The sequence below is a fragment of the Heterocephalus glaber genome, unplaced genomic scaffold, assembly GCF_053883595.1.
Source record: "Heterocephalus glaber isolate CG9 unplaced genomic scaffold, H.glaber_assembly_v1.0 deba00001472, whole genome shotgun sequence".
Taxonomy (NCBI): Eukaryota; Metazoa; Chordata; class Mammalia; order Rodentia; family Bathyergidae; genus Heterocephalus; species Heterocephalus glaber.
In genome coordinates this window covers 34,908,213-34,935,914 of record NW_028258315.1, presented here as the reverse complement: position 1 = coordinate 34,935,914, position 27,702 = coordinate 34,908,213, and positions in this window count along the sequence as shown.

Genomic DNA, 27,702 nt, shown 5'->3' with positions numbered 1-27,702 from the left:
ATACCCAGCAGGGGAATAGCTGGGTCAAATGGGACCTCTAGCCCTAGTTCTTTGAGTTATCTCCATTCTGACTTCCACAGTGGTTGCACCAGTCTGCACTCCCACCAACAATGGAGAAGGGTTCCTTTATCCCCACAGCCCCGCCAGCATTTGTTATTGGATAATTTCTTGATAGCAGCCATTCTTTCTGGGGTGAGGTGGAATCTCAGTGTTGTTTTCATCTGTATCTCTCAAGTGACCAGTGATGTTGAACATTTTTTCATATATTTATTTGCTCCTTTTACTTCTTTGTCTGAGAAATGTCTGTTAATTTCAGATACCCATTTTTGTTTTTTGTTTGTTTGTTTGGTACCAGGGATCAAACTCAGGTCCTTGTGCTTGAGGAGCAGACGGTAAAACCACTGAGCTAAATCCCCGGCCCACCTGCCCATTTTTGAATTGGGTCTTTGAATTTGGGGGGTCTGATTTTTTTCAATTATTTGTATATTCGAGATAGTAGTCCTTTGTCTAAGGTACAGCTGCTAAATATTTTTTCCCACATTGTAGGTTGTCTCTTAGCTCTGTTGGTGGTTTCTTTTGCAGTGCAGAAGTGTTTAAATAAGATGAGATCCCAGTTGTTGATTCTTTGTGCTAGTTCCCGTGCTACTGAGGTTTTGTTCATAAAGTCTTTTCCTATGCCGATGTCTTCAAGAGTTCTACCTAACTTATCTTCCAGCAAGTTTAGTGTTTCTGTCTTAATATTTAGATCTTTAATCCACTTTGATCTTAGTTTAGTGCATGGTGATGGGTATGAGTCTAGTTTTAATCTTTGGCAGGGTGATATCCAGTTTTTCCAACACCGTTTATTAAGTAGGCTATCTTTCCTCCAATGATGGTGGCTGGCTCCTTTGTCAAAGATGAGGTGGCTGAGTATGTCTGGAGTTGTTTCTGCATCTTCTAATCTATTCCACTGATCCTCGGGTCTCTTTCTTTCTAGTACCATGCTGTTTTTATCACAGGAGCATTGCAGTATAGTTTCAAGTTGGGGATTGTGACACCCCCAGCCAAGTCTCTGTTGCCTAGAATTGCTTTTGCTATTCTAGGTCTCTTCTGGTTCCATTTGAATTTTTGGATTGTTTTATCTAGTTCTGTGAAGTATATTGTTGGAATTTCAATTGGCATTGCATTAAATCTATATAGTAATGGGCCGGGGATTTAGCTCAGTGGTTTGGCTGCCTGCTGCGCAAGTGCAAGGACCTGAGTTCGATCCCCAGTACCAAAAAAAAAAATCTATATAGTAGTTTTGCAAGTATGGGTATTTTCACTATATTGGTTCTTCCTACCCAGGAGCAAGGGATGTCTTTCCACTTTCTTATATCCTTCTCGATCTCCTCTTTCAGTGTGCTGTAGTTTTCAGTGTAGAGGTCTTTTGCTTCCTTTGTTAGATTGATTCCTAGATATTTCATTTTTTTTGGATGCTATTGTAAAAGGAATTATTTCCCTAATTTCTCTCTCAGTGACTCTGTTACTTGTGTATAAGAAGGCTATTGCTGTTTTGAGTGTTGACCTTATATCCAGCTACTCTACTGACTCTATCAATTAAGTCTAGAAGTCTTTTGGCTGAGTTTTTTGTATCTTCTATGTAAAGTATCATATCATCAGCAAATAGTGACAGTTTAACTTCTTCCTTTCCCTTTCCTGTCTTTATTCCTTTTATTTCTTTCTCTTTTCTAATTGCTGTGTCTAATGTTTCCAGAACTATATTGAACAGAAGTGGTGATAGTGGGCATCTTGTTCCTGATTTTAGCGTGAAGGTTTTCAGTTTTTGACCATTTAGTATGATGTTGGCTGTTGGTTTTTCATAGGTAGCCTTAATCAGGTTGAGATAAAGACCTTTTATTCCAATTTTCTGTAGGGTTTTTATCATGAATGGGTGTTGGATTTTGTCAAATGCCTTTTCTGCATCGATTGAGATGATCATATGGTTTTTGTCCTTGACTCTGTTAATATAGTGTATTACATTTATTGATTAACGAATGTTGAACCATCCTTGCATCCCTGGGATAAATCTGACTTGGTCAGGGTGTATGATCTTCTTGATGACCCTCTGTATTCTGTTTGGCAGTATCTTGTTGAGGATTTTTGCATCTATGTTCATTAGGGAGATTGGCCTGTAGTTCTCTTTGTGGGTTGGGTCTTTCCCTGGTTTTGTAATCAAAGTCACACTTGCTTCCAGGAACGAATTTGGAAGCTTTGCTTCTCTTTCAATTTCCTTGATGAGGGCAGGGGATTTAGCTCAGTGGTTCCACTGCCTGCCTCAAGTGCAAGCACCTGAGTTCAATCCCCGGTACCAAAAAAAAAAAAAAATCAATTTCCTTGATGAGTTTAAAGAGTAATGGCAATAGTTCTTCTTTGAATGTCTTGTAGAATTCAGCAGTGAAGCCATCAGGACCTGGGCTTTTCTTTGTTGATAAATTTTTTTATTACATTTTCAATTTCACTCATTGTAATTGGGGTGTTTAGAATTTCTATACCTTCTTCATTTAACTTTGACAATTCATATGTGTCTAGGAATCTGTCCATTTCTTCTGTGTTTTCCATTTTATTAGAGTACAGGTTTTTGAAGTAGGTATTGATGATGCTCTGGATTTCTGCTGGATCTCTTATGACTTCACCTTTTTTGTTCTTAATTGCATGGGTTTGAGCCTCTTTTTTCCTTTTTTTGATAAGGTTGGCTAACAGTTTATTGATTTTATTTATTCTTTCAAAAAACCAACTCTTTGATTCATTGATTTTTTGTATCATTCTCTTAGTCTCCATTGCATTGATTTCTGCTCTGATCTTTATAATTTTCTCTCTTGTACGAGCTTTGGGTTTGTTATGCTCTTCTTTTTCTAGGAGCTTGAGGTTTTGCATTAAGTTATTTATTTGAGTTCTTTCTGTTTTCTTAATATGGGCATTCACTACTATGAATTTCCTGCGTAGAACTGCTTTCATTGTGTCCCATACATTCCTGTATGTTGTACTGGCATTATCATTTATTTGTAGAAACTGTCTAATGTCTTCTTTAATTTTCTCTGTGACCCATTGGTTGTTCAGCAGGGTGTTATTTAATTTCTATGTGTTTGTGGGAGTTTTAGGGTTTCTTATGTTATTGATCTCCAATTTTATTGCACTATGGTCTGATAACACACAGGGGGTAACTTCAATTCTTTTACATTTACTTAGACATGTCCTATGAGCTAGCATGTGGTCTATTTTGAAGAATGACCTGTGTGCAGCCGAAAAGAATGTGTATTCTGATTTTGTGGGGTGGAACACTCTGTAAACATCTATTAAGTCCATTTGTTCAGTAGCTTGGTTCAGTTCTAGAATTTCGTTGTTAATTTTTTGTTTAGATGATCTGTCTATTTGTGATAGTGGGGTATTGATGTCTCCGACTACAATTGCTTAAGTGCTTATTTGGTTTTTCATGTCCACTAGTATTTGTTTTGTATAGTTGGGGACATTTGTATTTGGTGCATATATATTTATGATTGTCATCCCTTCCTCTTAGACTGTTCCCTTCACAAGGATGTAGTGACAAGCTTTGTCTCTCAATTAGTTTTGGTTTGAAATCTACTTTGTCTGTAAATAAGATTGCTGCCCCTGCTTTTTTCTGGGTTCCTGTGGCGTGGAGAACTTTTCCATCCTTTTACTTTCAGTCTATGAATTTCTTTTTGAGTTAGGTGTGTTTCTTGTATACAGCATATTGCTGGATTTTGCTTCTTAATCCATTCTGTCAGTCAATTTCTTTTGATTGGTGAACTGAGGCCATTAACATTGATAGTTATAATTGATATATATTGACTCATCCTTGTCATGCTGTTTTACTACTGTTGGCTCTTTTATTTCTGTTTTTTCCCCCCCTTTCCCTTTAGTTTCTTACTTTGCCTGGTGGCTTCCCTCTGTTGGGCCTCATGGAGTTGTGACCTTCATTGCTTTTTTCTAGGATATTGCTTAGAATTGTTTGGAGTGCTGGTTTGGTATTCATGAAATTTCTCAGGTGTTCTTTGTCATGGAAGTATCTAATTTCTCCATCAATTTTGAAAGATAATTTTGCAGGATACAACAGTCTAGGCTGGAAGTTATTTTCTTTTAGGGTTTGAAATACTTCACTCCAGGCTCTCCTTGAGTTGAGGGTTTGTGTTGAGAAGTCTGCCATGATTCTCATGGGTTTGTAGATGATTTGTTTCTTTTCTCTAACTTCTTGTATGATTTTGTTTTTCGGTTGGGTTTCTGGGATCTTGACTATTATATGTTTAGGTGTAGATTTTTTTTGATCATGGCTAGTTGGAGTTCTATATGTCTCACTTATCTGTATGTCCATTTCTCCACCTCTGTCTGGGAAGTTTTCTACTATTACTTCTGTGAACAGCTTTTTATGTCAATTTTACTTTCTCCTGTTTTCTCATGAACTCCTATCAGTCTTATGTTGTTTTTCTTTGCATCGTCAACCAGCTGCTGGATTGATTTCTTGCGGTCCCTTACTATTTTTAAGAAATCTCTGTTTTCATGGTCATTAACCGCAATCCTGTCTTCTATATCTGATATTCTATCTTCAGATTCCCTTAATCTGCTGTGCATGCTTTCAGTGGAGTTTTTAATCTCCTGAATATCTGTTTGAATCTGTTTCATGGTTTCCATTTCTTTCTTATGCTTGACATTCATGGCTTCCAGCGTGTTTCTGAGCTCATCTATTTTTTTATCTGTTCCTGTTCTAGAGCCTCTAATCATGTCTTTCACTCTGCTCACCATCTCTGTAGTTATCTGGGAGATTATTTCTGCTTTGAATTTTTCTAGAGCCTCATTCATCTGTTTTGTTACTTCCTGTGCTATCAGCTCAGGGTGTCCAGGTGGTTGATTATCAGACTTTTCCACCTTGTTTCCCTCAAAATTTGCCTTGTGATGGAAGTCTGAGTTTGTGACTTGCTTAAATGTCTTCTCATTTTTGTTTTTGGTACTGTCCTTGGTTTAGTTCCTGGATTGATACTTTGATGTTGCTTACTGTATCTTTGTTGATGTATTTAGAACCCTTGTGGAATGATTGCTTCTCAGAGGTGTCTTCCAGATATAGCTGGTGTTTAGGTTTTGAGTCTCTAATGGCTCTGAGGCTATCTCATTTTCATTATACCAGGAAGGACAACTGATTAGATCAGTCACAACACCTTAGCCCAAGTGATACAGTCAGCACCACAATAGCATCAAGTACCTCTCAGAAAATGACAATTTGTGGTAGTTATTAATCTATCACCTTTAACTGTGTGAATTAAATCAAGATCAAGGACCAACCCAACATATGTTTATAGTGAATAAACTCTTTGATTTAGCAACTTTACCCTTCTGGATGGGGAGTTAGAAGAAGTTGGGTAGGGAGGAATAGGTAGGTAGAAGGATAGGGGAAGGTTAGCAGTGAGCCCAGAGGGCACAGGTGAGAGAAGGAAAGAGAAGAAAAGAAAAATAAAGAAGAAATATGAATTAGGGCCAGAACAGGAACACAAAGGGAGATGAAGAACAATGTGGGACAGCAAGGGAGTGAGGGAGAAAGAGAGAGAAAGAAAAGAGAAAAAGAAAAGTTTTAGAAGAGTAGAAAAAGAAGAAAAAAATTAAAAATAGAAAAAATAGTGGTAATTTTGAAAACAACAAATAAAAGATAAAAATGAAGGGCCTCCTTCTGGGTATGTCTCTGCTGTCACAATAGACAATGTGGGCAGCAGTGTGCAGTTATAAGTCAATGAGTGTCAGCAAGCCAGTCACAGACCCGTGAAATTCAGGCAGATTTCTGGCTGTAAGTCCCAAGTTGAGGTCCCTCCCTGTCCTCCTGCGGGGTTGAACTCTGCAAGGTTCAATTGCAAGTTCCAGTTGCCTTTCCCCTGAAGATAGTCCAGGTTCTGATGGGAGGTGATGATCCCTCCAACTTACCAAGTACAGCACTCTGGTATGCCTTTATTGCAGAGATTTTCTTCACTTTTCTAGTGGGCTTCAGTTTTCATCAGGGAGCCTGAGAGAGGCCCTCTCTCTGTTTTTCACTTCTGCAGCTCAGGACAATGGCCTTTATGTCCCCCTGTGCCTCTGTAGTGTGGAACCAAGTAGCTGTACAGGCAAGAGGTTGAGGGGGTGTCTGTTGTTGAAGGCACCCATGCAGCTAAGCTGGCGGCTGGTGGGCGTGCCCGGGGGAGTCCTCCTCAAATAAGGGAATTGACCCTGACATTATGCCATGTGAAATAAGTCGGTCACAAAGGGACAGATACTGTATGATTGCACTTACTTTGGATAGTTAAAATAGTTGAAATCATAGAGACAGGAAGTTGAAAGTGATTACCAGAGTCTCGGAGATTGGATGGGGTAAGAGGAGAATGGGGAGTTGGTGTTCAATGGAGACAGAGTTTCAGTTTTACAAGATGCAAAGAGTTCAAGAGATGAACAGTGGTGATGGTTCCACAGCAGGGTGAATGTACTGAAGGCTATTGCATGTATGTTTAGGAATGATTAAAATGGTCAATTTTATATTTTGTCATGCCAACATCAATAAAGAAGAGTAGGGCCGGGGATTTAGCTCAGTGCTTCCGCCACCTGCCTCGCAAGTGCAGGGTCCCAAGTTCGATCCCTGGTACAAAAAAAAAAAAAAAAAAATGAAAACAAAGAAGAATAACCAAGGGAAATAAAAGTAACAGATCTTCCTTGTAAAATAAATCCAAATATAAAAGTATGTAAAGTTACAAGCATAATGTTCCTGTTCTCTCAGGGGATCCTCCCTGCAATTCACAGGCAGGGTGATCTGTTTGAAGTTAATCCTTCCAGACTTTTCCCTGTGTGTTTATGTGCAAAGAGATGCACACTCATACAGACATGTACACATATGCACACACATACACACATTTTTTGTTTTACAAAAATGACGTTTTTTGTTTTTGGTACTGGGGATCGAACTCGGGTTCTTGCACTTGCACAGCAGGCGGTGAAACCACTGAGCTAAATCCCCGGCCCAAAAATGATGTTTTGTAAACATCACCTAATAGACATGCTGGTGCTCCCCTGTAATCGTAGCAACTCAGAAGGCTGAGTTAGAAGGATTGTCAAATTTGAACCCAACTTGGACAACTTAGTAAGACCTTGTACAAAAACAGAAAGGACTGGGACTTAATGGTAAAATTCCCCTGGGTTCAATCAACAGTACCACAAATTTTTTCCATTATGTATGATTCTGCCACAGTGGTTTAACCTCATAGTATACCATCAATATTTTCTTCCTGTTTCAGGTCTCTGTTTAAATTATTATCTGGGCCTCATTTTCAAAACATTACCTCCTCCTAGACAGCTTCTCAAGGTCCTGAAATGGTGCCTGCCACACAGTAGACACGTGGAATGCTGAACGAATAAACAAAGTATCCGAGGTCGTACATACCTCAACATGACCCTCTGGTTATTTGGTCTGCAGCTGAGTGGCTTCCTGAGTAAGAGCCAGCAGTTTCCAGCCCTCCCAGCATCCTGACTCAGATCCGAGAAGCCCCTTGGCCCACAGATCTGTGTATATGCAGGTCTGTCTCTGTGTTGGGCCCACAACTCTAGCCCATTGATAACATTATTCCTGTAAGCAAACACATATTCCACCCAACATCTTATGGGACCCTAGGACATAACCATTTACTAGCTGGTGATGGATGCAGCTTCTAAAGATGATTTCCCAAACATTGCATCCAACCAATTCTCCACCCGTAGGAAGAATTTCCCATGAGGTCTGTTTCCTTCTTGGCTGTGACCCTACAGCCTGACAGAGGCATTTACAGAGTCCTAAAGAATTGTCAGGACAGGGCCTGATACAAGTCCGCAAACTTGCTTGAAAATAGCCATTTCCTCCTGAGAAGAAGGAAGTGTACTTGGACTAAAACTCCCTGTGAGCCTGCTCCCCAGCCCCCAGCACATCGGGATTTTGATTGCATTGTCATCCGACAGTTATTGGACTAAGCTGTGCACAGACCTTGCACTGATGCTGCCCAGCAAATTTAGAATCCAGTATAAATTATTTACTTATTACTCATTCTCTCTGCCCCCAGGACAAACGTCTGTTCTTTCTTTAAAAAAATGATTAAATTTTTCCCTGGTGGGTTTAAAGTCTGGTGTTTCATAATTGACTGGATATATCAGATTCTTGGAAGTTCTCACTACCTCTGCTACATCTAGGCAGTGGATTTTCCCCAGGAAGCCAGAACATTTAACATTTAGTCCTCTGTCTGTGTCGATGCCTGCATCCATGAGCCTCCTGGCAATCCAATTATCAACTGCACCCAGACCACAGAGGATATCCTGGGGAATCCCCTGACCAGAAGTAAGGATGCGGAGCAGGAAGGCTTTCTCCCCCATGGCAAGAATGCAAGCCTGCAGAAATGCTACATGCATCCTTCAAAAAGAAGAGACTGTGTTCTTCCTCTCCTTGAGCATTCCTCACAGCATCCTCAGTACCCTGCCAATGGACATATAATGCTAAACTTTGACACAGAAAAGCATTGTGTAATGACCTTTCTGTGAGTCAACTTAGGAGTCATGGCATTTCAATCATTTCATTTCAGCTCAGCTCACACAAGTTTTTGTTGTGTTTACCCAACACTGTGATAATGGCAAGATAACTTTGTTCATCTGATATAACCCATGTGGCTGGATGATGGCTTTGGGACCCCCCGCTCTTTTATCTTGACTGCACTCTGAGAGACTTAACTATTTAATCTTATCTGGGCGTCTTGGGAGCATGGTCACAGCTCCCCTCTTTCCCCCTCATTTCTCATGGTCCTCCCCCTCCCCATACATAGGCATATGCATCAATGTACCTGACCTTTTCCAGAAAGCAAGGAGCAGGTGCCTGCTTTGGGAGCCAGTTTGGGCCAGCTGCATATTACAGGGCAAATGTTTCATGTGGACCCTGGAGATCAACAGAGAACAATGTGAATCCTGCTCTCCAGAAGCCCACCACCACCAATGGTAAACCAACAAGATGATCCAATCCATAGGTCTAGCTCCAGAGACACAGAAAGCACAGGTAGAGAGTGCCTGGGCACAGCTATGTGGATGGGGAAGGCTGTAGAAGATGTCAGGGAGCAGCAACTTCTGAACTGTTTTAAGAGAATAAGGCAGAGGTGACATCCAGACACATTGGAAAAGAGAGTCTGAACAAGCACTTGACCTTGACCTTCCTCAATGACTCAAAACCCACAGAACCCACCTCTGACCCCAAAGTGCTAACAGGGTGTTTTTCTGAGTACAGATGGCTGGATGAGGAGATCCCAAAAGAAGCTATTCATTGTAGCCAGAATCCGTATACTAATGCAGTGGAGAGAATTAACCTCCCACTTACACCAAGGGACTGAGAACCCAAAGGAGACATGTCCCCAGTATAAGACAAGGTTATCCACAGAGCAGCATCTGGAGGGCAAAGTGGAGAGTGGGAGAATCTGTGATGGGCTGAGGAGGATGAGATCTCCACCTGGCGAGGGGGAATAACATCCTCCAGGATGCTGACCATACAACTAACTTCTAGAAAACCACCCCCAGAAGGAAGCTCCACAAGGGAGCCCTGCACAAGGTGGCCAAATCCCATGGCATTTGCTTAGATGCCTGAAGAGGCTTAATTCCTCTCCAGGTCAAGGAAGTCCCTACCAAGGGACCATTTGACTAGTACAAGTCCTTGCATTCAACATATTTGGGGCCACCAGTAGGTTAAAGCTGAGAATCCTAATACATATCATATAAAATTTATAATTTTCATTTCTTTAAGTGGAACAATAGTGGAAAGCACTGGCAAGGATAGCTGAAGGCAGAATTTGAAATCCCTTGATTGTCTAATTCAGAAATGAATAGTTTTTTCCATGAAGATCCAGGTAATAAATATTTTTTGCTTTGGAGGTTTATTAACTACATGCTCTACCCCTGTGTCACAAACAGCCACAGATGATATGTGAATTAATGATGTTGTTATGTATTGTATCTAGATGTCCACCCAAAGCCTCATATGTTCATAGATGTGGCTTTTCAGAAGTGGCTGGATCTAAGGTGTGTGAATATGGATTAAGGGTATGATAACTAAATTAGTCCACTGATTGCTTTAACATAGTTCTGGGTGTGGATAATGAGAAGGTTCACCCTGGGTGTAGGGGGTACTGTCCAATAGGCTTGCAACCTGGATGTGATAAAAAGAAAAGGGAGGCTCCCTGCTTGCTGCTTCTTCCTTGCTCTGCCCTGGATTGTTTTCTGGGATGCCCCCCTGCCATTCCACACTGCCTTGGAGCCAGCTGACTGTGGACTACAATCTCTACAATCTGTGAGCTAAAATAAACCTTTCCTCCTTTAACTTATGGGTGTCGGGTATTTTGTCCCAGCAGTGAGGAAGTAATTAGCTGTGGTTCTGATCCAATAAAACTTTAATTACAGAAACAGGTAATAGGCTGGATCTGGCCTCATTTTGCTGATGCATGGGTTAATGTCCTAGTAATTTAACAGCTATTGGTTCCATTCTCATGGCTTCATCTAGTTTTTTCCCAAAGCATTTAACTTAGTTTGGAAGAATCGAAAGTTCATTTTCTCAGAAAATGGCAATTCTAGTTTTGAGATCAAACCCTTGGTTCATCATCCTCTTGAACACCATATCTGACCTACTGACAAATCCTGTTGACTCAGCCTTGATGAACACAGAGCCTGAGTCTCCCTAGGTGTCCCCCACTTCCCTGCCCGCTTACTCTATCCTGCACTACCCCACTGTGCTTGGACTTCCACCCTTGTTCCCCACACAGTAGCCACAGGTTCCTTTCAAAATGTAAGTCAAGCTGGGCGTGATGATACATGGTAGTAATCCCAGCACTCTGGGAGGCTGAGATAGGAGGATCACAAATTCAACCCCAAACTGGACAATTTATCAATTTAACAAGACCCTGTCTCAAACAAACAAACGACAACCACAACAAAAACCCTGACCTGGGGATATAGCTCGGGGTAAAAGCCTTGGGTTTGATCCCCAGTACCTCCCCCCACCAAAAAAAGAAAAGTATAAGCAGCTCCTATCACTTGAAACTGACTGGCAATCCAAGGGCACTGGCACTGCATCTCACTTAGCTACAAGCCAAGACTCTCCCGGATCAACTGCTCTTCTCCCAAGTCAGCTTCCCTTCAGCTTTACCCTCCTCTTCTCCAGGCACAATGCGAGCTTCTCACCCAGTACCACCATTTTTTTGCCTTGTGTTTGCTGATCCTTGAGTCTGGAATCAAGTTCCTGATACCTACATCTCCATCCTCATTTCTTCCCTGTTTTATCAGAGGCCTTCCCTCCCACCTAGAATAACAATCCCCTCACAACTCTGCCCTCAACCCCACCCCCAGTCTTCATCACTGTCTTGCTCTCTCTGCTCCATGTTTCTGCATGAATATAAACATCAATAGGAATTCTCCCTCTGTTTATGTGCCTTTGAACCTTTATTAGTCTTCCAGAGATGTTGTAACAAAATACCACAGTCTGTGTGGCTTAAACAACAGAAATTTATAGTCTCACAGTTCCCAAGGCTGGAACACCAAGGTCAAGGTGTTGGCAGGGCTATTTCCTTCTAAGACTGTGAGGGAGAATCTGTCCTGGACCTCTCTTCCAGCTTCTGCCAGTTTATTGTTCATTATTTATGTTCCTTGACATACAGAGCTATCATCCAAATCTTGGCCTCCATGTCACATAACATTCTCTTGTGTGTCTATGCCCAAATGTCCCCTTCTACAAAGAAACTACTCCATTATGAACTCATCTAAACTCAACTAATTTTATCTATAACAACCCCATACATCTTTGTATTAGTTTTTTAGTCTCAATTTTATTAATTCCTCTGTGATCTTTTACAATTTCCTTCCCTGTACTAGCTTTGGATTTAAATTGTTCTTGTTTTTCAAGTACCTTGAGGTGCATCATTAGGTTATTTATTTGTACTCACTCTGTTTTTCTGATGTGGGTGCTCATAGCTATAAACTTCCTTCTTATGACTGCTTTCATTGTGTACCCTAAGTTCTGGTATGTTGGACTGGCATTATCATTTGGTTCTAGGAACTTTATAATATCTTCCTTGATTTCTTCTGTGACCCATTAAATATTCAAGATTGTATTAAGCATTGGATAATTTTGCTTTGTTTTGTTTTGTTTTTACTTATGCAGGCTTTATTGGCTAGCTGTGGTCTATTTTGGAGGAAGATCCAGGTGCTATTGAGAAGAATATATATTCTTTTGTTGTTCGATGGAGCAAGATTTGGTTCAACTCTGATATTTCTTTGTTAATTTTTTGTCTAATCTATTCGTGAGAGTGAGGTATGGAGGTCCTCCACTATAACTGTGTTGATGTTTGTCTGATCTTTTATGTGTCCAGTAGTATTTGTTTCATGAGGTTGTGTTGCTGGGGTTTAGTGTATGTATGTTTATAATTGTATTCTCTTCCTGTTGAGTTGTTTTCTTAGCCAATATATAGTGACCTTCTTTACCTCTTCTATCAGTTTTGGCTTGAAGTCCATTTTGTCTGTGAAATAAATCAGATAGACATGCTTAAATGTCACATGGTTTCTCTTAAATGAGAAACCTAAACTATAAGTAAAGAACAAAATAAAAGATAGATAATAGGAAATAGGGTAATAGATCTTTTGCATACCGGAAGGGGATCAACAGCTGAATGGAGGCAGAGAAAGGGGAAGAGAAGGAGATGAAAAAAGAATTAAGATATGTAATTCCTAAGGAGTAATCTAATCATTGTTTATAGCAAACATATACCAATAAAAATTAAAAATTTTAAAAGACTGATCAGAAGAGACAAAGATAGTCACTACTACCTAAAGGAAACAATTCAACAGGAAGAGATAACAATTATAAATATTTATGCACTCTATGTTGGCACACCCAACTTCATAAAATCAAAACTACAGGACAGGAAAGAACAGATAAACACCCCCCAAAAAATCATAGCAGGGTCTTCAACATTCCAGTCTCATGATTGGATAGATTAACCAGACAAAAATGATAGCAAAAAAGTATCAGAGTTATATTACACCATTGAAGAAATGAACTTAACAGATATCTATCTACAGAGTGTTTCATCCAACAAAAATAGAATACATATTTTTCTCTGCACATGAAACTTTTTCCAAAATAGATAATATCTTAAGCCATAAAACATGATTAAATAAATACAGAATTGGAATAATCCCCTACATACTGGCAAATCATAGTGGAATGATGCTAGAGATCAACAGCAAAAGAAACCATAGAATGACACAAATGCATGTGGCTTGAATAATACATTATTGGATAATCAATGGATCATAGAAGAAACCAGGGAAGAAATAAAAAAGTTATTAGAATTGAATAATGCAGCCACAACATGTCAAAACCTATATGGAACACAATCAAAGTAGTTCTAAAAAAGTTTCTTTACAGCTTTGAGCATATATATGAAAAGAATTGAGTGAACCAAAATAAACAAACGAATAATGCATCTCAAGGTCCTAGAAAAAAACAATCCAGGGCCAGGGATTTAGCTCAGCGGTTCCACCACCTGCCTCGCAAGTGCAAGGTCCCGAGTTTGATCCCTGGTACCAAAAACAAAAGCAAAAAAAACCAATCAAAATAAAAATTAATACAAGGAAAGAAATTATAAAATTCAGTGCAAAAATTAATAAAGTTGATACTAAAGAAATACAAAGGGTCAATGAATCAAAGAGTTGGTTCATTGAAAGAATAACACAATTGATAAACATTTAGCCAAATTCATCAAGAAAGGAAAAGAAAATCCATATTAATGTAATCAGAAAGGATAAAAGCAAAATCACAACTAACCCTGCCAAAATCCAGAGGATTATAAGAAACTACTTCAAAAACATACTCCAATAAATTGAAGACCCTAAAGGAAATGGGGAAATCCCTAGAAACATATGAATTACAAAAATTGAACCAAAAAGATACTAAAAACTCTGAATAGATGAATAATAGGCAATGAAATAGAGATAGTAGTAAAAACTCTATCAATCAAAGAAAATCCCAGGGCCCAATAGACTCAAGGCAGAATTATACCAGAACCTTAGAGAAGATGTAATGCCAATGTTTCTCACGTCTTCAGGGAAGGACTTTATCTCAATCAGATTGAAGTCATTTATGACAAGTCCACTGCCAACATTGTACTAAATGGGGAAAAAGCTGAAAGGTTTTTGTTTTGTTGCTTTTTTTTAAAATCAGGAACAAGACAGGGTATCCTGATTTAGCCAGCACAATCAGCCGGACAAAGAAATAAAAGGGATATGTGTAGGAAAGGAAGAAGTCAAGCTATTCTTATTTGCAGATGACATGATCCTTTACAGATGACTCAGAAAACTGCACCAAAATACTCCTAGGACTAATAAACAAATTCAGAAAAGCAGCAGGATACAAAATGAACACACAAAATTGAAGAGAACATTCCTATACACTAACAATGAAACCAACAAGAAAGAAATTTTGAAAACAATGCCATTCACAATAACTTTTTTAAAGTATATATTTAAAAATTAACATAACCAAGGAAACAAAATCCTCTATAATGTATGTTAGTCTGAAAGAAGAGATTGAAGAGGATATTAGAAGATGGAAAGACTTCCCCTTTTTCTGAAGGCAGAATCAATACTGTCAAAATGGACACACTACCAAAACTGATATATAGGGCCAGGGATTTAGCTCAGTGTTTCCACTGCCTGCCTCGCAAGCTAAGGATCGGAGTTTGATCCCTGGTACCAAAACCAAATAAACAAACAAAAAAACCCCTGATATATATATTTAATGCAATCCCAATCAAAATACCAACAGCATATTTCACAGGACTAGAAAAAAAATCCTAAAATTCATAGGAACCAAAAAAGTGAAAACAATCTTGGGCAACAAGAGAAAAACAGGAGGCGTTACAATCTTGATTTCAAGTTCTATTACAAAGAATTTTCTTTTTTTTATTTTAAAAATAATTTTAATTATTTATTAAAACTATTTAGACTTTGGGGCTAAATTAAGGATATAAAATGTGTATTGACTTGCAAGCTTCACTACATTTTTGTCAAGCTTGCATCTTCTCTAAATGTAGCAATAAGTAGCAAACTAAGTGAATGACATTAATTGATTCAAAAGAAATAAAGACAACAGAGCAATCTTTTTAATTTTACTCACACCTTAAGCTTGATTTTTATAACCATAATTGATGTTTATCTGGAATTGATGGTATTTAAAATAACAACAGTGGGCCGGGGATTTAGCTCAGTGGTTCCACCACCTGCCTCTCAAGCTGAGGACCCAGGTTCAATCCCAGGTACCAAAAAATAAAATAACAATAGTATTTCTGCTATGTACAAATCAATAGTATGTACAGGCTAATCAAACAATGGAATCTTTTTTGGGCAGGGCAGGCAGTACTAAGGATGGAACTTAGGCAAACTCTAAACAATACCCCTGGTCCCTTTTATTTTTTTATTCTGATACAGGGTCTCAACTAACTTGCCCAAGCAAGACTCAAACATGTGATCCTCCTGCCTTGGCTCCCTCAGTGCAGCGATTAAAGGTATGTACCACCATGGCTGGCTCAAGAAAAAGAATTTTCAAAACTACATTCAAAGGTAAATAATTTTTTAAAATAAAGAGAATGGAACTTAAAGCTATCAGAAACACTTAATGCTTTTAATATAAACATTGGTACTTACAAAGCATTTTCTTAACCATTCATCTGCTGATGGACTGACAGGCTGCTTACAAGATTTAGCTATTATGAGTTGTCCTGCTATAAATACCAGTATGCATGTATCACTGTAATATGATGTCTTTAACTCTTTCATTTGGGTCTGGGGATGTAGCTCAGTGATAAAGTGCATGCTTAGTATGCATGAGGCCCTGAGCACAAGCCCCAGCAGAAACAAAAAACAAACAAAAAAAACAGACAGTTTACTGAACCAGTAGTAAACAAGTCACTTACAATGCAATTGTGATCAATAGTTATGTATAGATTCACATCTAATGACTTTTTTTTACCATGCAAAAATTTTTTTTATTAAATTCTTTTATTGGTACATTGTAGGTATACAACACAATTACATTTCTCATTGGGAATTGTACCTTTACATAATGCATCTTGGTTCTTATCTTTTCCCCATTCCTAGCCCTCCCTTCACACCCTCCACCCTTCCCTATTTACAAAGACTTTATTTCCATTTTTTCCATTTCTCATCATTTTTCCTTTCCCTTCTTTCCTTTTCCCCTGCCCCTCCCACTACCCCTACCCCTTTGGACCTTTTCTTCCTATTTTGCATTATCAATTATTCATTCTAATCATTGGTGCATTTTAGGTATACAATATAATGACATTCATCATTGGAAATTTGCAACTTTATGTAATCTCTCTTGGTTCTTATTTTTCACCCTTGCCCAGCCCTCCCTTCAACCCCTCCATTCCTCCCTATTTACAATGATTTTGTACCTATTTTTCCATTTTCTCATATTAATCCCATTCCCTTCTATCCTTTCCCCTAGCCCTCCCACTTCCTTCCCCTTTGCCCCTTTTCTTCCTATTTCACATTACCTGTTATACATTTAGTCCTTATTTACACTTTGAGTTTCTCACAGCAGAGAAACTATCTAATGACTTTTTAAAACTACAGAACAACATAGGCAAGCAAATCGAACACTGAATTTTTTTCTGATTTGAAATCTATATGTCTATGTATCATGTCTCCAGCATGTGAATAATAAAAGAAATTATAAAGAAAAATATCTTCCATCATATTCCTTTCCAGTATATACAAATACTTGAGTGTATGTGTGTGTGCATGTGCACAGGATTACATAGTTGAGTTTATATTGTAAGTGGAATTTAACAATCTTGAGCATCTTGTTAATAAAATTCTTCATAAATATAATTTGGATGGCCTTGTATTATCACACTGTATGATTATATCATAAGTAATTTAACTCTATATCTAATTATATCTATTGTTTTTTAAATTTTTATTTTATTGGTACATTTTAGGTATACAATATAATGCCATTCATCATTGGAAATTTGCACCTCTACATAATCTCTCTTGGTTCTTGTTTTTCCCCCTTCCCCTGCCCTCCCTTCAACCCTTCCATCCCTCCCTATTTACAAAGACTTTGTTTCCATTTTTCATTTTCTCATATTAATTCCATTCCCTTCTTTCTTTCTCCTACCCCTCCTACTTCCCCTTCCCCTTTGCCCCTTTTCTTCCTATTTCACATTATCTATTATACCTTTTAGTCCTTATTCACACTTTCAGTTTCTCACACTAGAGAAACTATTTGGTATTTATACATGTGAGTCCTGTTTATTTTACTTAAGAGTATCGCCTCAATGTGCATCCATTTAGCTATAAATGTCTCTAATTTCTCATTTTTTATGGATGAGTAGTACTCCATTTTTTAAAAACCCACATTTTCTTTATCCAGTCTCCAGTTGATGGGCAATTGGGCTGCTTCCAAGTTTTAGCTATTACAAATTGTGCTGCTATGAACATGGGTACACATGTATCACTGTGGTATGATTCTTTTAATTCTTCGGGGAAGATATCCAGCATGGGAAGAGTTGGGTCAAATGGGACTTCCAGTCCTAGTTCTTTGAGGTATCTCCATACTGATTTCCACAGTGGTTGCGCCAGTCTACACCCTCACCAGCAGTGGAGCAGGGTTCCTCTTTCCCCACAGCCCCACCAGCATTTGTTGCTGGTTGATTTCATGATAGCAGCTATTCTTTCTGGAGTGAGGTGGAATCTCAGCATTGTTTTCATTTGCATCTCTCGAGTGACTGGTGATGTTGAACACTTTTTCATATGTTTATCTGCTATTTCTACTTCTTTGTGTGAGAAATGTCTGTTCATTTCAGATGGCCATTTTTGGATTGGGTCTTTAAATTTGGGAGGTTTGATTTTTAGAAGTTCTTTATAAATTCGAGATAGTAGACCTTTATCTGAGGAACATCAAGTGTAGATTTTTTCCCACATTGTGGGTTGTCTCTTCCCACTATTGGTGGTTTCTCTTGCTGTGCAGAACCTTTTTAGTAAGAAGAGATCCCACTTGTTGATTGTTTGTGCATGGACAACTGAGGTTTTCTTCATAAAATCTTTTCCTACACCAATGTTTTCAAGAGTTCTACCTAACCTGTGTTCCAGGTGATTCAGCATTTCTATTTTAATATTTAGATGCTTAATCCATTTCAATTTTACTTTAGTGCATGGTGAGAGATACAGGTCTAGTTTTAATCTTTGGCAAGTTGAAGCACAATTTTTCCAGCACCATTTATTAAAGAAGCTACCTTTCCTCCAGTGTGGGTGTTTGGCTCCTTTGTGGAAGATGAGGTGGCTAAGTGTGTCTGGAGTTGCTTCTGCATCTTCTAATCTGTTCCACTGGTCCTCAGGTCTGTTTCTTTGGCAGTACCATGCTGTTTTTATCACAGTAGCTTTGTAGTATAGTTTCAAGTTGGGGGTTGTGATACCCCCTGCCATGTCTCTGTTACCTAGACTTGCTTTTGCTATTCTGGGTCTCTTCTTGTTCCAAATGAATTTTTGGATTGTTTTCTCAAGGTCCGTGAAGTATACTGCTGGGATTTCAATTGGGATTGCATTGAATCTATAAAGCAGTTTTGGAAGTATAGCCATTTTCACTATGTTGATCCTTCCTACCCAGGAGCAGGGGATGTCTTTCCATTTTCTGATATCATCTTCAATCTCTCTTTTCAGAGTGCTATTGTTTTCAGAGAAGAGGTCTTTGATTTCTTTCATTAGGTTGATTCCTAGTTATTTCAGTTTTTGGATGCTATTGTGAAAGGAATTGTTTGCCCTATTTTTGTCTCAGTGAGTCTATTGTTCATGTAGAGGAAAGCCATTGATTTTTGTGTGTTGACCTTGTATCCAGCTACTGTACTTAATTTGGTTATTAAGTCTACACTTTTGGTGGCATTGTTGGGGTCTTCTATATAGAGTATCGTGTCATGTGCAAATAATGACCATTTGACTACTTCATTTCCTATCTTTATTCCTTTTATTTCTGTCTCTTGTCTAATGTTTCCAAAACTATATTGAACAAGAGTGGTGATAGTGAACATCCTTGTCTTGTTCCTGATTTTAGTGAGAAGGATTTCAGTTTTTGACCATTTAGTATGATATTGACTGTTGGGTTTTCATAGAAGGCTTTTATCAGATAGAGGTAGAGACTCTCTACTCCAATTTTTTGTAGGGTTTTTATCATAAATGAGTGTTGGATTTTGTCAAATGCTTTTTCTGCATCTATGGAGATAATCATGTGGTTTTGGTGCTTGGCTCTATTGATATAGTGTATTTTTTTGCACTTTATTAAATTCTTTTATTGGTACATTGTAGGTATACAACACAATTACATTTCTCATTGGGAATTGTACCTTTACATAATGCATCTTGGTTCTTATTTTTTCCCCATTCCTAGCCCTCCCTTCACACCCTCCACCCTTCCCTATTTACAAAGACTTTATTTCCATTTTTTCCATTTCTCATCATTTTTCCTTTCCCTTCTTTCCTTTCCCCTGCCCCTCCCACTACCCCTACCCCTTTGGACCTTTTCTTCCTATTTTGCATTATCAATTATTCATTCTAATCATTGGTGCATTTTAGGTATACAATATAATGACATTCATCATTGGAAATTTGCAACTTTATGTAATCTCTCTTGGTTCTTATTTTTCACCCTTGCCCAGCCCTCCCTTCAACCCCTCCATTCCTCCCTATTTATAAAGATTTTGTTCCTATTTTTCCATTTTCTCATATTAATCTCATTCTCTTCTATCCTTTCCCCTAGCCCTCCCACTTCCTTCCTCTTTGCCCCTTTTCTTCCTATTTCACATTACCTATTATACATTTTAGTCCCTATTTACACTTTCAGTTTCTCACACCAGAGAAACTATTCAGTATTTATACATGTGTGTCTTATTTATTTCACTTAAGAGTATCACCTCAATGTGCATCCACTTAGCTATAAATGTCTCTAATTTCTCATTTTTTATGGCTGAGTAGTACTCCATTTTATTAAAAAAACACATTTTCTTTATCCAGTCTCCAGTTGATGGGCATTTGGGCTGTTTCCAAGTTTTAGCTATCACAAACTGTGCTGCTATGAACATGGACACACATATACCACTGTGGTATGATTCTTTTAATTCTTTGGGGAAGATCCCCAGCAGTGGAATAGCGAGGTCAAATGGGACTTCCAGTCCTAGTTCTTTGAGGTAACTCCATACTGATTTCCACAGTGCTTGCACCAGTCTACACTCCCACCAGCAGTGGAGCAGGGTTCCTCTTTCCCCACAGCCCCACCAGCATTGGTTATTGGTTGATTTCATGATAGCAGCCATTCTTTCTGGAGTGAAGTGGAATCTCAGCATTATTTTCATTTTCATCTCTCGAATGACCAGTGATGTTGAACATTTTTTCATGTATTTATTTGCTATTTCTACTTCTTTGTCTGAGAAATGTCTGTTCATTTCAGATGCCCATTTTTTGATTGGGTCTTTAAATTTGGGAGGTCTGATCTTTTTAAGTTCTTCATAGATTCAAGATAGTAGACCTTTGTCTGAGGAAGAGCAGGTGAAGATATTTTCCCACATTGTGGGTTATCTCTTCACACTGTTGGTGGTTTCTCTTGCTGTGTAGTAGCCTTTTAATTCAGTAAAGTAGCTGGTTACAAGGTCAACATACAAAAATCAATAGCTTTCCTCTACACAAATGACAGACTCACTGAGAGAGAAATAGGGCAAATAATTCCTTTCACAATAGCATCCAAAAAACTGAAATAACTAGGAATCAACCTAACGAAAGAAATCAAAGACGTCTTCTCTGAAAACTATGTCACTCTGAGAAGAGAGATTGAAGATGATATCAGAAAATGGGCAGACATCCCCTGCTCCTGAGTAGGAAGAATTAATATAGTGAAAATGGCCATACTTTCAAAACTGCTATATAGATTTAATACAATTCCAATTGAGATCCCAGCAGCATACTTCATGGACCTTGAGAAAACAATCCAAAAATTCATTTTGAATAAGAAGAGACCCAGAATAGCAAAAGCAATTCTATGTAACAGATATAGTGTATCACATTGATTGATTTGCATATGTTGAACCATCCCTGCATCCCTGGGATGAATCGCACTTGATCATGGTGTATGATCTTCTAGATGATCTTCTGCATTTTATTTGCCAGTATCTTATTAAGGAGTTTTGAATCTATGTTCATTAGTGAGATTGACCTATAGTTCTCTTTTTGGGTTGGATCTTTCTCTGCTTTGGGGATCAAGGTGATGCTTGCTTCCAGGAATGAATTTGGGAGTATTGCTTCCCTTTCAATTTCACTGATGTGTTTAAACAGTAGTGGCAGTAGTTCCTCTCTAAATGTCTTGTAGAATTTAGCAGTGAAGCCAAGAGGACCTGGGCTTTTCTTAGTTGGTAAGTTTTTAATTACGTTTTCAATTTCATTGGTCGATATTGGGTTGTTTAGAATTTTTAGGTCTTCTTCATTCAACTTTGGTCATTCATACGTATCTAGGAATCTGTCCATTTCTTCTGTGTTTTCCATCTTATTGGCGTATGGCTTCTGGAAGTAGGTATTGATGATCCTCTGGATTTCTGCTGGGTCTGTTGTAATTTCACCCTTTTCATTCCTAATTGCATGGATTTGGGCCTTTTCTTTCCTTTTTCTGATAAGGTTGACTAAGGGTTTGCCAATTTTGTTTATCCTTTCTAAGAACCAACCCTTGGCTTCATTAATTTTTTGTATCATTCTCTTAGTCTCCATTGCATTGATTTCTGCTCTGATCTTTATAATTTCCTCCCTTGTATGAACTTTGGGTTTGTCCTGCTCTTCTTTTTCTGAAAGCTTGAGGTTCAGCATCAGGTTGTTTAATTGGGCTTGCTCTGTTTTCCTAATATGTTTATTCACTGCTATGAATTTCCCTCATAAGACTGCTTTCATTGTGTCCCATAGATTCCAATATGTTGTATTGTCATTGTCATTGAGTTGAAGGAACTGTCTGATTTCTTCTTTAATTTCCTCTGTGACCCATTGGTTATTCAGAAGTGTGTTGTTCAATTTCCATGTGTTTATGTACTTTTTATGGTTTCTTTTGCTATGACTCTCCAATTTCATCACACTATGGTCTGATAATATATAGGGGATAACTTCAGTTCCTTTACACTTACTTAAACACGTTCTATGAGTGAGTATGTGGCCTATTTTGGAAAAGGACCCATGTGCACCTGAAAAGAATGTGTATTCTGATTTTGTGGGGTGGAACACTCTGTGAACATCTGTTAAGTTCATTTGTTCAAGAGTTCGATTGAGTTCTAGTATTTCATTACTTATTTTTTGTCTAGTTGATCTATCTACTGGGGTATTGAAGTCCCCCACTACTATTGTATTAGTGCATATATGACTTTTTGTGTCCATTAGTATTTGTTTTATATAGTTGGGTGCACTAGTGTTTGGTGCATAGATATTTATGATTGTCATCTCTTCCTGTTGGATTGTTCCCTTTACAAGGATGTAGTGTCCTTCTTTGTCTCTCTTAATCAGTGTTGGTTTGAAATTCATTTGATCTGCAAAGAGGATAGCTATCTCTGCTTTTTTTTGGGTTCCCATCTCATGGAGTATTGTTTTCCACCCTTTAACTTTCAGTCTATGAGTTTCCTTTTGAATTAAGTGTGTTTCTTGTATGCAACATATTGTTGGATCTTGCTTCTTGACCCGTTCTGCCAGTCTATTTCTTTTGATTGGTGAGTTGAGACCATTAACATTGATGGTTATAACTGATACGTATTGACTTATCATTGTCATGACTTTTTCTTTTTGTTTGATCCTCCCTCTTTGCTTTTAATTTCTTGTCATGCCCAGTGGATTCATTCTGCTGGGCTTCCTGGGTTTGTGATCCTCATTGTCTTTTCCTAGGATTTTGTCTAAAATTTTCTGGAGTGCTGGTTTGGTATTCATGAAGTTCCTAAGGTGCTTTTTGTCATGAAAGTATCTTATTTCACCATTAATTTTGAAAGATAGTTTTGCAGGGTACATCAATCTGGGTTGGAGGCTGTTTTCCTTTAGGGCTTGGAATATGTGACTCTAAGTGCTTCTTGCCTTGAGGGTTTGCACTGAGAAGTCTGGTGTGATTCTGATGGGCTTTCCTTTGTATGTGATTTGTTTCTTTTCTCTAACTACTTGTAGAACTTTGTTCTTCTGTTGAGTTTCTGGAATCTTAACAATTATATGCCTATGTGTAGATTTTTTTTGATCAAGGCTAGTTGGAGTCCTATATGCCTCACTTATGTGTATGTCAAGTTCTTTTCCCCTGCTTGGGAAATTTTCTGCCATTACTTCTGTGAAGAGTTTTTTTTAATGTCATCTGCACTCTCTGCTGTTTCTTCTTTGACTCCAATCAGTCTTACGTTATTCTTCTTTGCATTGTCTAGCAGCTGCTAGATTGATTTCTCATGGTCCCTTACAATTTTGAAGCAATTTTTCTTTTCCTGGTCACTAATTGCAATCTTATCTTCTATATCTGAAATTCTGTCCTCACATTGGCACATTCTGCTGTGTAGACTTTCAGTGGAGTTTTTAATCTCCTGGAAATCTGTTTGTATCTGTTTTATGTATTCCGTTTATTTCCTATGTTGGGATTCCATCATGTTCCTCAGCTCCTGTATTTTTTTTTTCTGTTTCCTCTCTAGATTCATTAATCATGTCTTGCACTATGGGCACAATCTCTGTTTTTATGTGAGAAATTATTTCTGATTTCATTTTTTCCAGATCCTCTTTTGTTGCCAGTTCAGGGAGTCCAGGTTGTTGAGTATCAGAGTGTTCCATCTCCTTTCCTTTTGGGGTTGATGTAGGAGATCTGGAAGTCTGGTTTTGAGACTTGTTTACATGTCTTCTCATTTTGATGGGGTGGGGGTGCTGTTGGCGCCTGCATGGCTCACCTCCTCTGCGCTGGGAGAGGTGGAACAGCGGCCCAGAAGCCCCTACCTCTGGGCTGGGAGCAGTGGAATGGCAGCCTGGAAGCCCCTTCCTCTGGCCTGGGAGTGGTGGAATGGCAGCCCAAAAGCCCCTTCCTCTGGGCTGGGAGCTGTGGAACCTATACTCTATTGTTGAACACACACCTACTCTCCAATTTTTCTCTCAAAATAGGTATGTAATAGACATGTAATTAATTTCCATGGCGGGAGTCTCCTAGGATGGAGTCCTGAGCTGTAGCATTTTACACATTAGAATGTCATTCTGGAACTCAATTGTAACATACAACTGGTATAGAAAATTTTTTCAGAATCAGTGAATATAAAATAATACTCTCTAGTAATGTAATTAAATGTCCAAATAAAATAGAAAATTTGTGTACTTTAATAGTTCTTTTAAAAATAAAGAGGGTAATAGTTTTATTAGATATATTTCTTAAGTTGTAAGTTACCCCCTTCCTATTTTTAAGGGTCTATAATCTATTTTATGGTCATATCTGGTCAAAAAATTGAGCCTAGGGAAGATATGGGCTTAATATTTATTAAACCACCTAACAAAGGAACATAGCTCTGCTATGAGATCCTCTCCATTTTTCCTGCTATGAGGATGAGGGCTGGGGGCGAGAGTCAAATAGGACTTGTTTGCAGGCATAGGCAACAATTCTCTTTCCCCTCTTCTCTCACTATTTGAAGTGTGATCGGTTTTTTTCTTCTACCATTATAAGGAAGAACATATTCAGGGTGTAAAGTTTTAAACAGGAAAAACTTGACTGAGGTGTTTTGGATGTATGTAAAAAAAACATAGGTATTCCAGAAAACTAGTTGACATATTTGGGGTTGTAAATATTACAATTAAAGTTCTGATAACACTATTTAAATATTAAACATTAATTTTAAATTAATCTCAAATGAATTATATTTTTATATACCAGTCTAGTATTAACAGAAGAATCATGAGAAGGGGGAAAGAATGTTCAGAAACTTGTATTTTGCTTTGTTTCAATTTTTTTGTTTTCTGTTTTTGTTGTTGTTGTTTTTCTCAGTACCAGGGATCAAATTCAGGACCTTGCATTTGCCAGGGAGTCCCCACACCACTGAGCTACATCCCAGCTCCTTTTGTTTTTTGATCCAGTAACAATCTTGATGTTGGTCACAAGCTTGACCCTAACTAGTATGGCCACTGCTCTTCCCTGCTGGGGAGATTACCTAGTGTCCAGTCTTTACTTGGGTTCCAGAAATAGCTTCATATTTCTAAAAATGCAAAGCAATTCTTCCAATGCCCTTTCCCCAAGTGTCTAAATAAGTGCTAGAAATTCTACTTCCTATGTGCCCCATCTCAGAGATTCTCAGCTCACACCATCACATAAAAGCATGAGAAATTCTTTAGTTGTAAGAAAATTACTTAACTTTTTTCAAGCCAGCTCATTCATAGTTAACATCAGAATTTTTTTTTTTTTTTGTGGTACTGGGTATCGAACTCAGGACCTTGCACTTGGGAGGCAGGCCCTGCCACTGAGCTAAATCCCTGGCCCTATCAGAACTATTTTTTTAAGCATGCCTATTCATATCTCTTGGAACTCCCTTGGTACAGACTGTTTAAATATTAATACATATTGGTCTTTCCTACATTTTTCTAAGCTCTCCCTCCTAACATCCATTCACCAGCTCCCATAATCCTGAGATTTTAGTTCTAGAAACTAAAACATAGCACCATAACCCATAGGTATGCTTCCTGCTGACCCACTCCCAACTCTTCATGCCCTTTTTCATGTGTAAATTTATAGGGCATGTAGCTTGGTGACCCTGGATCTCCTTCCAAACTTGGCACTTAGCTCTCTGGCCACAGGGTTGTGAAATTATAATGCAGATCTTGGACCAAAAAGTCACCTTGTATAACTTTGGAGTCCTGGAGGAATTTGTTATTGTAGAAACTGAGAATGTTTGTTGAAACCCGGTACAGTGCAGACTCTGTGGGAAGGGAAGATGATGGTAACCTTACATATAGGTCACAGACTGCCTCAGTCAGCCAAATAATATATAGATTGGGTTATAAAGAAAGTTTTTTGAAAACAAAACTGGCAGACCTTACACTAGCCTGGTATAGGTTTGATCTAGTTGTAGAACCATGTGTCCATCGATGGTACATTCATTTTCTTTCTTTCTTTCTTTCTTTCTTTCTTTCTTTCTTTCTTTCTTTCTTTGTCTCTCTCTCTCTCTCTCTCTCTCTCTCTCTCTCTCTCTCTCTCTCTCTCTCTCTCTCTCTCTTTCTTTCTTTCTTTCTTTCTGCAGTAGTTTATCCTACAGTGCTTGGGTTTTACTTACACCCTGAAGCATTTATGCTGTTTAATTAAGCTAAAGCAGTTTTATCTTAATTTTAACTGGAAGCTTAACAAATATTTAAGCTGACGAAAAAGTCAAAAATATAAAATTTGAGAGTACTTCCTAAGTAGTCATGGAAGGCAAGACTGTCAGTAAAATTACAAAGTTAATTTTATCTCAAGTGAGGCACATTTAAAAATAGAAACTAACTTGTGACTTTATTCTGATAATATAGTTCTCAGAATACCCTAAGCTCTCAGAGTACCTAAGCCATAGGTGAATGTTCTCCCTGGGATAGTGTGCAGCTTGGCCCTCAATGGGTCACACCAGTAAGATGAGGTGAAAACAGACATGAAATGTAGCCTTGAAAGGCAAAAAAAAAAAAAAAAAAGGTTACCCAAAAAAGGCTTGAAGCAGAAGTGGTTGCCTGTGTGTATTTGCATTGATGGGAAGAGATGCGCATGCCCATGGGTTCCACCTTGGGTTCTATGCACATGCAGAGAAGGTTCCCATGATGCAGGCCCTTTGGCCACTACTTGCCATTTCTACTTCCCTGTGTCTTGCTATGGTTTAAATGAGTGTTCTTCATTTTCCCATGTGTTACATAGGTTTGGTCTCCAGGACCTGGCACTATTGGAAGGTGGTGGAAAATTTAAGACATCAGATCTAGTGGAGGGCTTTCTAGTAATTGTGGGCAGGCCCTTGAAAGAGATATTGGGCCCCCATCCTCTATACTGGCTCAACCAAATATGAAGTGACACAAGGAGACCCAGACTCCAACTCTAGCATTCTTCTCACTAATGTCAATACTGATTTGCACAATGGTCAGTTAAAGTACCAATTCCTCAATTTACAATTGGAATATAGTTTAAAATTCATTTTGGGTAAGCAGATCTTGGGTGTTGTAGCCTTCTAGATGCTCTTCTCTCTCCAAATTTGCTTGGGAAAATTGTGGATTTCTTCAAGGCTTACTTTTGACTTTTTTTTTTTTTTGGTACCGGGAATCGAACTTGGGACCTTGTGCCTGTGATGCAGGCGGCGGAACCACTGAGCTAAATCCCCGGCCCTTTACCTATTATTAGATGGAACCAGAGCAGTCTTTCTAGAGCTGATTTCTTTGTGCTTCTGAGGCAATACTCTTCTGCTCTTCTACTGGAAGTCCTAATGATCCTAAAAGTTTCTGCAAGGACTGGTAAGAACAGGAACTGCTCCTGAACCAAGTTGAGTGCCTGAGATTATTTTCTCTGCTTCCCTTGTGTGGTTCTTTCCACAGAAGGCTTTGAGTAGCGCCCTTGCCTCGCATGCTAAGCACTCAACTAAAGGA